Below are 14,254 nucleotides of genomic sequence, written 5' to 3'. Positions count from 1 at the left end.
ACTTTCTCCCACAGGGTATCTTGTTTTGGGAATATAATTTTCAAATTTCATTATGGCATAGCTAGAAACCACAGGCTATACAAGACTCGAATCCTGACAAAAAGTTAAACAAGGACTTGAGAAAAGCTATCCTTGCCTACCTTTAATTCAAGGAAGTTGGATACTCCAGGTAGCTTTTTGCTGTGAGTTATTAATGGTGTTATTCTCTTTCTTTTTGTAGGTCATTGGGAATTACTGAGGATTGTAGCTTTGAAAGGGCTAAACAGTTGATACGGGCCTTGGGGTTTTGTTCCCAAGAGAAACGTTATGATTCAAAAACATTATAACCATGTGCGGCCAAGCTTTGAAGAAAGGAAGTCAGATATGATGTGCAGATTTCTAGATCTGGTTGTCAAATATGCTATTCAGTGAATTTCATCGCTTAGCTGTTGTGAGCAGGAAGATGTATCAGAACTTGGCTTCAGAGACTTTACTACCTTTTCTGGTACCTCACACTTAGCTCTTCTTTGGTAAACATACAAGCTGCAACTCTAGTAAGGCCCCCTACAGTGCCTTAAAATGTTGCATTTATCCCCAGGAAGGGACAGGATCCTTCAACAGGATCTATTTTTGTATTTCATTTCTGAACCCCATCAGAGACCTTTTCAAGGACTGGCTGTAATTAACCTGTACTGAGTTTTCTATGAGCTATGAACAGATCCTGCAACTTTTGGTCCTTGAACAAATCAGCCAGTGTCTGAGGTCACTAGGCACTAGAAAGAGGTCTCTCTATGGAGAGATACCTACCCTTGTAAATTCAAAGGATGGCTACTGGCAAGCCGACAGAGAGGCAATCCATGCTCTGTCTGCTGCCCCATGCTTTGGCATGTCCTCCCAGTGAAAAAAAGCATTCAATTAGCAGCCACAGCTAACATGGCTATCTGCAGGAGGTACCATTCTCAGAGTTGGCAAACAAACTGTCAGTCTTTCTAAATGACTGTTATATTTAGGACAGTATTTATTTATTTATTTATTTGCATTTGCATTTGTAAAGCATTCCTAGCCCTTGGGCATCTGTACGCTGGTAACTATGTACAGAAGCAGTTGGTCAAAATTACATTATTTACATTTCACATGGGGCCTCATTACGAGGCAGGCGGAATGCGTTTAACGGCGCCGGTAAAGGTGCCCGTGTCGTTAATCCCATTCTGCCCTATTACGAGGCTCCCTTGGAGGACCCGCTATGGACGTCTAGTCAGACCAGACGTCCTTTGCGGGTCCTTTGCGGGTCCCGTGAGGGGACCGGGGAGCTAACAACGGGCCCATTAGTAACGGGCCCGTTGTTAGCTCCCTCCCCATTCCCATTGAGCCCTATGGGGGCTGAAATGGGAATGGGGATGTGTTCCCTGAATGGGGAAATACCGGGTCCTCCAAGGTTGGAATGGCCTGGTATTTCCCCATTCAGGGACCACGGACCCGGACCCGAGTTTGGAGGCACCCGTGCCCTTATTAAGGGCACGGCTGCCTCCAAACTCGTAATGAGGCCCATGGTGCTGATTGCTGGTTACAAAGGGGCAAAATCCAGCCCTATGTTGTTGTTGCTTTGTGAGTGAGCAATTGGCCAGGCTGACAGTGATTTAGGAGTCAAGTGTGAATAGCCAAGTTTTGAGGGTTTTTCAGATGGACCAGAGGGAAGGTTCTGATCTAAGAGGAGGTGGGAGTGTGTTCCAGTATTTAGCTGCCAACAATGGCAAACTGCGGCCTCCTGCCTTTGTTCGCTTGTATCTGCGGACAATGAGGTGAGAGTAGACTGCATGAGTGGGTCTGTTGGACTGTGTTTTCGAGAATTTCCCTGATAGATATAGAGGGGCGGTGTTTGTTAAGCATTTATGCATAAGTTAGAGTGTTTTGAATTTGATACGGCCTCCTTTCTGGCTGATGAGATATGCTCTTTTTTTGCAATATTTCAAAGCTATTTTTAGAGCATTATTTTGTATAATTTTGAGGTTTTGGATGTATGCCGGTGGTTGTGCCTGCGTAGAGGGCATTGCAGTAGTCAATCGTGGAGAGAACCAATGCTCTGGCTAGTGTGATGTAGCTCTCAGGGGTCAGGAAGGGTCTGCAAGCATTTTTGAGTTTGGTTGTGAATGCTGCCACCGAAGCGATAGCGTTCACCTTGTCGGAATTGAAACAATATTATACCTCCTATCGCAGCAATTGTATGTGTATTGGCCAACGCCAAGTTGTCTAAAACATCATATGCGAACAAACTCTGCGGCAAGGTTTTGACCTTAGAGAAAAGTAATGTAAGTCGCCATCTTGGATTAAGCCGCCATTTTAGGTTCTCTTGTAATGTGGAACTCACCCTGAACATCAAAATGGAGGCCGAATGACATTCTGAGTAAGATTCTGGCCGTTGTGACCTCCGTACACACGAATAATTAATATGCCTGCAGGCCACTTGTCGGGGTCGCGAACTGAGACCTCGTCCTATTGTTGACCTATGTGTAAATGTACAACTATATCAGTGAAACTAATCAAAATGCATATATTATAGGATTGACCTGGCTAGGGACCCATAGGCCCGACTCCTATAATTGTTAACCCGCGAGAGGGTTGGCCAAGGGTTGGACAAATCATATAAAAGACCCAAGTATTCCAATGTACGGTCTCTCTTACTAATGCATCGAACCTTCGTTGGAGTTCGTTACGTTACTCTGAGAGCCGAATAGCTATCCGTTTGTCAATTGACTTTGGTAACTGTTGTCGCTTTTAAATAAAGCACTTGTATGTTCTTTGTAACCTGTGTTGGTGTGTTTCTTTTTGGGCTTCCCGGCCTCATATTATTTCTCTGTTTCCACAGTTGGCACCCGAATAGGGACCCTGAAGATTGATGCCGGATCATTGAAGGTTGACGCAGACTATCGAACCGGGATCGGACGGTGTGATACTGTGGGCCCAACCGAACGAGACGCGATACCTCGGCAGCGCTGCACGATCCAATCCTTGGACGATAGTCGTGTGGTCTGACACGGCATCTTGACGAGGGTCCATTTTTTGAGGCGGGCAGATTTGTCGAAACACCAAACACAAGGTAAAATTTGTTAGGTAAGTTCTTTGGTAAACCGTACGGTCCTCCTTAGGTTTGGTCAGGTGTAGTCGTGACCCGACTCTTAATTTAACCCTGACAATTTGAATTTGGCGTATTGTATCTGCAGACACAATTATTGACCAGGTAACACCAATTTTTTGTGAAATGCCTGGGAAATTGTCTAGCTGTTTTAGGGCTTTGTTCCGCAGCGATCGACAATCTTTGGAATTTAGCCGCCCGGCACCATAGGAGGGGTCGCCGGCATGTACTATGTACTGTAAGTATGGCATCGGAAGTATAGTATTTAATGATATTTGGCACAGACAAACCAGACATGCCTCCGAATTTCAGTGGCCAATCAATGGTAGTTTCGAGATCCCCCGTATTGAATACCTAGAATCGGTCTTGCTAAAAAAGAAGGCCAGAACTGCAGCATTTTATGTTTTGCAGAATTGGAAAAAAGAAGCGTTGCAGCAGCTTAAAAGTAGGGATAAACATGCACGCCATCATAAAACAAATGCCGAAAAGGCATTGTTATATGATAAGGAAAAACATTCGGAGTCAGTCAAAAATATGGATTGGGCTTTCTCATTTAAAAATGTATCCCTCTAAAGATTTCCATGCTTCTGAAGAATTTATTGAAAAATTGTTAAACGAACGCAGGCCTGGTGCCTCTGCACCACCTCCGTATGATCCTCTCCCTGGTGCTCTGCCCATTCCTGCTGTTATTCCTGCTGTTATTCCTGTTCCCCCTGTACAACCTACTGTTCCTATTCCTCCAGTTGTTGTTCCTCCACCTATCCTACTACCCCTTCCTCTTGCACCGATAGTTGCACCCTCATTGAATTTGCCCACACCTCCGCTCCCGAGTGGTTCTGTATTGACTGAAGTTGATCGGGGTGCGGGGTCAAAGATTGTTACTCGAAATACTGTTTCTGCAGACAAGAAACGGGAATTATTTGCACGGGCTAAGCACTGTATGGAGAAAGGTGATCAAGTTAACGTTTTTTCCACATTATCAAATATGGACAATTTTCCCGAGAAAAATGTTTTTATCGAAGGTTTGGGGACTCATTTATGTGTAATGTGGGGTAGATTACAAAATTCGGATCTTCCACAAGGAGTGAGAGATCTGAATGCTTTGGCACTTTCGAGGGACACAGAGCAGAAAGTATATGGGCATGTTGAGAGATTGTTTGAGTATAGGAGGGACTTTGAGAAATTACGGGATGAGGATGGTGAACACGATAGTATGTATGTGCAGAAACGGTTCCTTCCGTGTTGTAGATTGGCACCTGAGGAAGTACGAATTTGTACCAAAGATGCGATTCAATGGATCTTGGATTCATCAATACCGCCAGATGAAGTATATGACACATATAGTCAGTATACAGTAGAAATGCAGAGGAAGGTGATTCAGGTAATGGTACAGTACCTGCAGGATGAATGTGTAAGGAAGAAGGTTAGTTGTCCTATAGAGTTATTGGGTATTTGTAAGAGGGCTTTTTCGCCCGACACTTCTTCAGCTGCCTTAGCGCTCGACCTGGCTCTGTTGCTTAGTAAGCGGTCAGAGTTACCTATATCTCAGTTGCCTATGAGAGAGGTTCCTCTGACATTTGTCCCAAAGGTTGAGATTCCCGCTAACGCTGGGACTGGTGCACCCGCTGTGGACATCCCTGCACATTATGTATCGCAATTTGTTCACGTCCCGTTTTCACGACAGGAAGTGAACACTATTAGACAATCAATTCCCGATATTAGGAAAAACCCGACAGGATTCTACAAAGAGATAGAGTCCATTTTGCAGTCCTCTGTGTTTACCTTAAGTGATATTGACTTGCTATTCCCTGTACTCCTGCCCGTAGATTTATGGAAGCAGGTTCGAACAATAGACGATGTGCCAGGGTCAGGAGATACGTGGGCTAACATGACTAGGTGTGATGGGGAAAGACCAGCTGGTGAGAAACCACCTCAGGTAATACTTACTTTGCCTGATAGAATTGTCGCAAAATTGAAAACCATAATTCCAGAGAAAAGAATTATTTGGGACAAGCTTACGGCCTGTGTTCAAGGAAAAACTGAAGGTGCCACCGAATTCTTTAATAGATTCGAACAGGTATTCTCTGACTTCAGTGAACAGGACTTGGGCACAGAGTCTGGGAAAAGGTTGTTTGTGGACAAATTTGTACGTGGATTGTTGCCCGACATCCAGTCACAGATTATGTCTTCTGAGAGCGCTTGGCAGGCGAAATCCCAATCTGAAGTTTTGCACATGGCTCAGTATTATGAGAACCGTGTTAATAATGAAAAAGAGAAAATAGAGAAGAGGAAAGGAGATTTGAAGACTAAAGTATTGTTACAACAAATCGTTAGAAATCCCAGAGGGAGTACTTCACAGACCAGAGGTCAGTATGTCCCAAAAGGTAACGCTCCTTTGGGTCCTGTGAATGTTAATCAATGTGCCTATTGCCGCCAGGAAGGTCATTGGCGAGCACAGTGCCCCGTCCTTCGACAAAGGTCACCAATGCATTTGGGAGTTCCAAACCCTGCCCGAAGCAGGTTTTGGAACCTTCACCTATTCCCGTTAATCAGAAAGGTCCCTACGTTGAATTGTTAGTGGGGAATAGGAAACATCAGTTTTTTTATAGACACTGGAGCACAGAAGTGCTCCATTGATCATTCCCGGGTTCCAAACATTCCACTGTCAGGGCAAACAAATGTTTCTGTAGGGTTTTCTGGTATACCAATTGTCTGTCCGGTTTGTTCACCGGTGCCTGTTTCGTTGGGTCCCTTCACGGACCATTGTCCCTTCCTCCTGACTTCGAGCTGTGGAGAGAATTTGCTGGGGTTAAATTTGTTGAAGAAATTGAATGCAGTAATTCATTATTCCTCTGACGGAACTTCCCAATTCTCAGTTTCTGACTCGACCATTGCCTCCTGAGTTTAGTGTTGTTCCGGAATGTTTGTGGGCTGTTGACGACAATGATGTCGGGGTGCTACAGATTGAGCCCGATAAAATAGTTTTGAAACATGGAGTTAAACTACCACGCATTCCGCAATATAAAATATTAGTTGAGGGCGAGCGTGCTTTGAAGTGCATTGTCTCAGATTTTGTGCACCGAGGGGTGATTGAGGAGATTGCAGGTAGTTTATGTAACAGCCCGATTTTACCTGTATACAAGAAAGGCGACAATGCAATCCCATACCGTTTTATAATTGATCTTCGTGCTATAAACAAAGTTGTCACCCCGCAATTTCCAATTGTGCCTGATGTAACAACGATACTAACAATGATCCCTGCTACAGCTATGTATTTTAGTGTTGTGGACCTAAAGAATGCTTTCTTTAGTATTCCTATACACAAGGAGAGTAGATATTTGTTTGCGTTCACCTTGGGGGGACGTTCATTCACATTTACTCGGGCACCTCAAGGGTATACTGAAAGTCCAAGCATTTAAAGTAGAGCTTTGAAAGAGCAGCTTGACACCCTTGAATTGCCACCTACTTGTACACTACTTCAGTATGTCGATGATTTGCTTTTGGCTGCAGATTCTGAAAGTGCTTGTAAAGAAGGCACCGTATTGTTACTTATTCATCTGGCCGAAAACGGTCATAAAGCTTTGCTCAAGAAATTTCAATATTGTTGCCAGGAGGTCGCCTATTTAAGTTACCTCCTGTTAAAGGAGGGGAGAAGATTGACACCTGAAAGAATAAAACACACTTCTCGCATGTCTGTTCCAAATACGCAGAAGGAAGTCAGAGCCTTAATAGGTATGGCTTCTTACGGTAGGTTGTGGATCCCGAACTTTTCACTAGTGATAAAACCGATGTTGGTTTTGACGAAGAAGGGCATTTCTTTGCCGCTGCCATGGAAATCGGAACATCAACGATCATTTGAGCTTCTCAAAACTGTGTTATGCTCTGCACCGGTTCTGGGTACTCCAAATTATGACAAGGCCATTTGGTTGTTTGTGCATGAATGTGATGGATGTGCTTTGGCTGTGTTAACACAGGAACATGGAGGGAAGAATAGGCCGTGCGACTACTACTCCTCCGCCCTTAAACCTGTCGCATGCGCTTTGCCGAGATGTTTGCGAGCTGTCGCTGCTGCTGCCGCGTCTGTAAAACAGAGTGAGGGAATGGTCCTAGGCCATGATTTAATTTTGATGGTACCTCACTCTGTAGATGTTCTATTGAATAAGACTCAAACACAACACCTCACCTCTGCACGACTGACAAGGTATGAATTAATTCTGTTTGCCCCTCACATTCAAATTAAGAGGTGTTGTGTTCTTAATCCGGCTGAACTTTTACCTTTCCCGCAAAATACTGTCTGTGGTGACGAAGAATTACATGACTGCCTGTATACCACTGAACAGGAAACGAAGGGCAGGATAGACCTTATAGATACTCCTTTGGACAATGCAGAAGGGGAGCTGTTTTGTGATGGCTCCTGCTTCAAACTTCCAGATGGTACATCTACAGCTGCTTACGGAGTTACTACGTTGAGTACGGTTGTTGAAACTAAGAGAATTCCGCATAACTCTGCGCAGGCCGCAGAGATTATAGCGTTGACCCGAGCTTGTGAACTCTCTGAAGGGCATACAGTAAACATATATACTGATAGCCAGTATGCCTTTGGGGTGGCTCACAACTTTGGGAGGCTCTGGTCGGAAAGAGGGTTCCTAACCTCACATGGGACCAAGATTCAGCACAGTCCCCTGATAGTGCATTTTCTCTCGGCACTCTCACTCCCTAGGCAGTTAGCGATCATGAAATGTGCAGCACATCGTAAGGTTATAGATGATGTGGGAAAAGGGAACACTTTTGCTGACCAGATAGCCAGGCAAACGGCCACAGACCTTAGCGCAGACATGTATGCTCTAAGGGAAACAAAAGATGCCTATGTAATGGATGAGGGTATCGGGTCTGTGCGGGATATTCAAACTGATGCCACAATAGAAGAGTCTAAAAGGTGGGCCGAAGGAATGGGGAAACTGGATGATGATGGGTGTTGGGTGGATAAACTCTGAAGGAAAATGGTTGCTCCCTGATTCATATGTGCTGGCAATGGTTACGATGGCACACGGTCCTACGCATGTGTGTGCTCAGCAGATCACGAAAATGTTAGAACAAGTATGGGTGAATGATAAAATTTTGAAGATTGCACAGCGCCATGTTCAGAATTGTATGATTTGCTTACAGCACAATGTGGGGAAGGGGACAGTGACTCCAAGGGGAAGCTTTGGGCCCCCTTCTGTTCCCTTCGAGGTCATCCACTTTGATTTTATTGAGATGGAACGGTGCAACAATCTAAAATATGTTCTTGTGATTATTTGTGCTTTTAGTAAATGGGTCGAGGCTTTCCCCGTTAAAGATGCTACTGCCATGACCACTGCAAAGACTATGGTAAAAGAATTCTTTCCACGATTTGGGCTTCCGAGGGTAATTTGATCGGACAATGGTCCCCATTTTGTTGCAGCAGTAATTTTTCAGATATGCACAGCGTTACAAGCGATTTCACTCGGCTAGACACCCTCAAAGTGCTGGGTTGGAAGAGAGACATAACGGTATCTTAAAGAATAAGCTTGCAAAAACATGTTCCAGTACCAAATTGAAATGGCCAGATGCCTTACCTATTGTTTTGTTAGCTATGCGTACCACACCTCAAACTAAGACTGGGCTTTCTCCATTTGAGGTAGTGATGGGGAGATCTATCTTGTTTTAATCTGTGATCAATTACGTTATATATTAAATTGAAAGGTTGATTATCAACCAACCAAAAAATAAAAAAAAATAAAAAAAAAAAAAAAGACCTGCTAACATTTGGGGTCTTCCGAAGCCTAAAGCATTGAGGGAGGTAGAAAATGTATTGCTTGTAGACTACTGTAAACAGTTGACTAAAAATCTGTATCTCATTTATCATCAGATCCAATCAGCTTTACCTGTACGGTTTACGGGCCCAGGACACGATATTTAGCCTGGAAGTTGGGTCCTAGTGAAGGCCTACGAAAGGTCTTCTTGTCTCGCTCCTCGCTGGAGGGGACCCTACCAGGTGCTGTTGGTCACTCAGACAGCAGTGCGGGTGGCTGGTAAAAAACATTGGATCCACGCGACGCATGTCAAGAAACTTCCTCACCCGACGCCGCACGTTACAGAAGAAGCAGAACCCCTCGCTGATGCTACAATCTCTGATCCTGGAGTAGAAAACAGCACTGTGAGTGTGTCGGGGAATTTCTCTGAGCCCGTGGAGCTTGGGGAACAGTCCATTTTGTCTCCGCACTCTTTGGAAAAGTCACTTCCGGAAAACATTGTTTCAAGTTCTGCGGCTTCCGTCGCCTCTGATACGTCGCTTCCCTCAGGAAGTGACGTCGCCTTGTTTCCGGATCAAACAGTTCTGGGTACCACCAGGTACAACCTTCGACGAAGAAAATAGAACTATGGCACGGGTCTTTTCCGTGCATTTGGAAAGAAGAAGTGATTGAAAGTTTTCTCTTGTAAAAGAAAGTTCCTTTCAAACAAAAGGAAAAAAAAGGGATTCTGCTGGCTAGGGTTGAGAAGGACTAAGAAGTCGCGCGACCGTAGTGTCGCCAGCAACGAACATTGGGGTCGTCGATTGAGAAACTACGATGCCTGCCACCTCCACCGCTGCTCCCCGCACTGGACTTGTAAATAAGGGGGTGACCAACTCGGACAACGAACAATGTGCCTGGGCCCCGAAAACGTATTGCTGTGTTGTGTTAATAATAATTGGAATTTGTATAGTTACTGCTGTGGGACTTTGGTACTTCGAAGAAATTTACCCTCTAAAACCTCTACTGCCAATTGAGATTGTACCTACTGCTTTGACTCCCTCTGTACACCTTCATACTCTGTTACCTAGAGACTCCCAGCATAGACGAAAGTACCATAATAACACTTTAATGATAATAATGAATTCAACGCATGCCATCTTTAATAAGAGTAATTGCTCGATTTGTACTCATTTACCGCAACATGAGAACAAGGGGCTAGGATGGTATATTCACCCTTTACCTTTAACGACTGCTTGCTATGCCTCTCTTAGAGCACTATTCTTTGGCCGTTGGAATGATAGCATCTCAGGGAACTTTGATGGAACTAATTTAAATGACTTTGAGAAACGTGAATTGACTCCCCTGGGATGCTCGCTTTTTGAAAATAGAAGTAAACCTAATGTTGCTTCTATTAGACCATCTGATAAACTATCTCTTCCTTTTCAAACTCTGATTTCCTTTAAAATGGCTCTGATAGGCAATAAGGACGCTGTGCCTCCTTCCTACTCTATTAATCATAGCCCCGATTCAGTCCCCTTTTGTGTACAACGAAATGGCACTCGGCAATTTTGTCAGTTATGGCTTTTTGGATGTTCGAGCACCAAGTGAGGTCTTTGAGGCAGCTCTCTGCAGGAATGACAGGAGATTCAAGTTCTCGCAAGATGGCAAAAAAGCTCTCTGGGGCCAGAGTTGACATTTTTGATACACTCATTGGAGCGTTTGGGTAGCAGGATAGTCTGTAGGATTTGTCTGATAACATAAAGCGTGCTTTGTTGGCAGCTGATGGGGATTTTTTCCACATGGCTTTGGTGGCTTGCTTGGAGGCGCATAGCACTTTGAGGTTAGGGGTGTACCAGGCATTTAGGCGTTTTAGTGGTTTTGCTTTGCGTGTCTTTAGGGAGGCTACTTTGCCGATGGCTAGTTGGAGTATTTTATTGTAGAGTTCTACCATGATTTTTGGATCACTAACTGAGTGTGGATAGTTCACTAAGGGTTGCAATAGAGGGAGCATATTAGCTGCTGTGATGTTGCAACCGTTCCTTGAGAGGACACTTGGTGCAAATGAGATACCGTTATGATCATACCAGGGACAGGGAAAGTCTGAGGTGATTTTGGTGTTGCAATTTAAATTGGCCAACCAATCTAGTTTAAAACCATTGTTTTGAGTAGGGTTTAGGATGAGGTGCATGAATCCTAGTGCTTCCGTGGTGTTCACTAGAGCCAGAGCATTGGTGTCGGCAGGGACATTAAGGACTAGGTTTACATTGCCCAATATCATCATTTTGGAGGAGGGCTTACTGTTGTTGGAGAGGAGAATCGCAATGTCTTCCTCGAAGGAAAGCAGTGGGCCGGGGGTCTATAGACAATGTGGATGGATATTGTGGTTGTTTTTTTATAGAGATACTATGATGGAGAGCATTTCTCGTGAGGGCAATGTTTGGTTTTTAATTTCTTTGATATCTAGGAGATTCTTGGCTATGAAGGCTAAACCTGCTCCTTTGGTAAGCTGTCTATCCTTACGTAAGATGGTTTAGTTGTCAGGGATGGCGAGTGATAGAGCAGCTGCGTGCTGCTAGGTATCAATGATGGCTACTAGGTGTAGGTTATTTGCTGTGATGAGGTCATATATATCAAGGGCATGGGCCAGGAGGAATCTGGTGTTAATAAACACTCCTCTGAGGTGTGTGGTGGGTGGTTCTATGTGGGTTGCTCTGAGAGGGAAAGCCTTGTCCGATATGATGAAATTGCAGTGATGGCGGTTGAGGGATGTTTGTTGAAGCCGTTATAGCTTGCTGAGGAGGTAAGCTGTGGTAAGTATGCTTCGCGTCGCAGTAGCTGGAGAGCTGCTTGTTGGGTAGCTCAGCACATTGAGGGATGTTTTGGAAGTAAATTCAGGAGTACATATGGCCTCAGACTTAGTGGTGACAGCAGGCTGCTGGTTATATAAGGCAGTCAGCTTGGTGAGGGCAACAGGCGTAGTAGTCATACATAAGGCAGTAGGTATGGGGGGTGTGCTAGGCACTGGCATACAAGTGGCAATAGGCATAGTAGGCATACATATGGCAGTAGGCATGGATGGTGCACTAGGCATAGAAGGCATACATAAGGGAGTAGGTATGGTGGGTGACAGGCATAGTAGGCATAAATAAGGCAGTAGGCATGGTGGTTGTGCTAGGCACTGGCCTACAGGTTGCGACAGGCATAGTACGCATGCATAAGGCAGGTACATTATGTTCTGGGAAGTGGCTGGTCGGAGACAGGGTTCTGGTAATAGACTCTGTGGCAGGAGCAAGGTCAGTGGGGGAAACGCAAGATGCTGCTAGATCGGGTACTTGTGTGCTTACAGTTTTGAATGTACACTCCCGGTTGCTCATGGCTTTGTCCTTCATGGGGCCAAGGAAATGTATTGCAGCAGAGACATCCGTGGGGAGCTGTGGGGTGATTATGGGGGGGTGGGTCTGCCCAGTTTATAGGCGGTGTCTGTGCAGCTAGATTGAATGCGCATAGGCGCTTCTGGTGTGTTTATAGCGTTTTAAAGGGCTACGGCCTTTAGCATTGGCCCGCTCCACCATCCGGCTCTGGTCATGGCTGACCATTTGTTGTGATTCTGGCCAATCGTGTGGCGTTGCAAAGGATTATACTCCAGTGACTGGGACAGCCATATTCACAGGGAGTACATAGCATTCACCGCGGTATGGCTGTTCATGCTCCTGCAAGCACGGAGGTGTCCCTGGAAGCTCTCCTGATCGCAGTTGATCTCCTGATCATAACTATAAGCTAACTGGATATTGGGTCCCATAGTTAAAATATATTTTATCAAATTCATTCTAATTTGACTCCACATTCTCTCATTTCACACAGTTTCCTATTCCTTCTGACTGTGGAATGTCTGTCTGGATAACACTGTAGGATAGTGTTACAAATTATTTGTATTTAGGCTTTATTGATTTACCCCAATATCTACATCCAATATAAAAACCAAAAGAAAAAAGCCAACATTACAGTTTCAACTTACATTAGAAACTATGTGTATCATTGTTAGGTGGTTTACCATTGCATTTCCTCTATCTACATCAAGACAACAAATGGGACAGTAATGAATATAACTAAACATTATTTTTTGTTTTACTCCAAACAATAAAATATACATCAAGGCAAGAAGAAGCTTTAGGTTCATTATCACATGATATCAAACCTAAGGTAAATATTTTGTGTGTGTTAACTGCAATACTATATAGGGTATGACCTATAATAAAGTAAATGCTTAGAGATCTTGGGGTTTATGGCGTATAGTTGGGAAGTCTTTCTGCCATACTTATTGGATAAATTGATTCTATATTTTGGTATGTCATTCCAGATGGAGGCCTCAGTTCTCTCTATAGCAGCTGTACGCCAAATCCTAACCACCATTCTCGAATGTCTGTGTTTTGTTTTCTTTCCAATTGTGGGATATTGTGAACCTGGCTGCAACCACGATGTGTTAGTAATTTAGAACTTTTACTAGATGGTCTATAGTGGCTGTCAGAGACATCATTTCCCAATAAAATTGTCAAAGGATCCAATGAAAAATGAATATCAGTTGTTTTTTTTTTTTAATTTGGGAAATCACTTCTTTACAGAGCGGATGGTTGAGATTGCATGCCCAGCATATATAGAATAGTGTTGCTTGGGCTTGCACACACCTCCAACAATTCAGGGATGCTGCCGGGCTTAACCTATGAAGCCGCCATTGGGTAAGATTCCATTGACAAAGCAGTTTATAGCTATTCTCTTAAAGGTGAGCACAGTTTGATGACTTTGATGCTCTAGTCAAAACATTATACCATGACATCACCAATTGAAGAAAAAATATCTTCTTCCCATTTAGACATATGGGCATGAGGTTGTCTAAAACAAATAGCATCAAGGGTCTTGTATAGGAAGGATCTTGTCCGAGCAGGGGGGTCCCCAGTTAACAGGTCTTCAAATCTCATTGTTTCCCTTCCTCCCACCCGGGTTACTATAGGGCTGCTAATCCCATGCTTCAGCTATAACTTGGTATTTTTGGCCCCGTCTGGGAGGAGGAATGAATACTTACGTTCATTAATGAATAGGACTAATGTCCTTCTTTAAACAATTGGCCCAATCTTCCAAGACCCCTGTCTGAACAATTAATATATTGTGATGGATTTTGTCCTGGAGGAAACTCTGGATTTTCCAGAATCGGAGTAAGTGGTGATGGGGAAAGTAGATGTTCTGCATTTACTCTCTGCTCTAACCCAATAGATGATCAATGCTTTGTTGGCTAGTATATTAGCCCTAGGATGATGCTTCGATGTTGGGGGAGCACTAGCAACATTTATATATTGGAACCCCTGGCCCAAAGTGCTCTAAACCTGTCCAATGTTTG

This window comes from Ambystoma mexicanum, chromosome 4p (genome assembly GCF_040938575.1).
Source record: "Ambystoma mexicanum isolate Mex_15411 chromosome 4p, UKY_AmexF1_1, whole genome shotgun sequence".
Lineage (NCBI taxonomy): Eukaryota > Metazoa > Chordata > Amphibia > Caudata > Ambystomatidae > Ambystoma > Ambystoma mexicanum.
Note: the sequence above shows the minus strand (reverse complement) of the source record.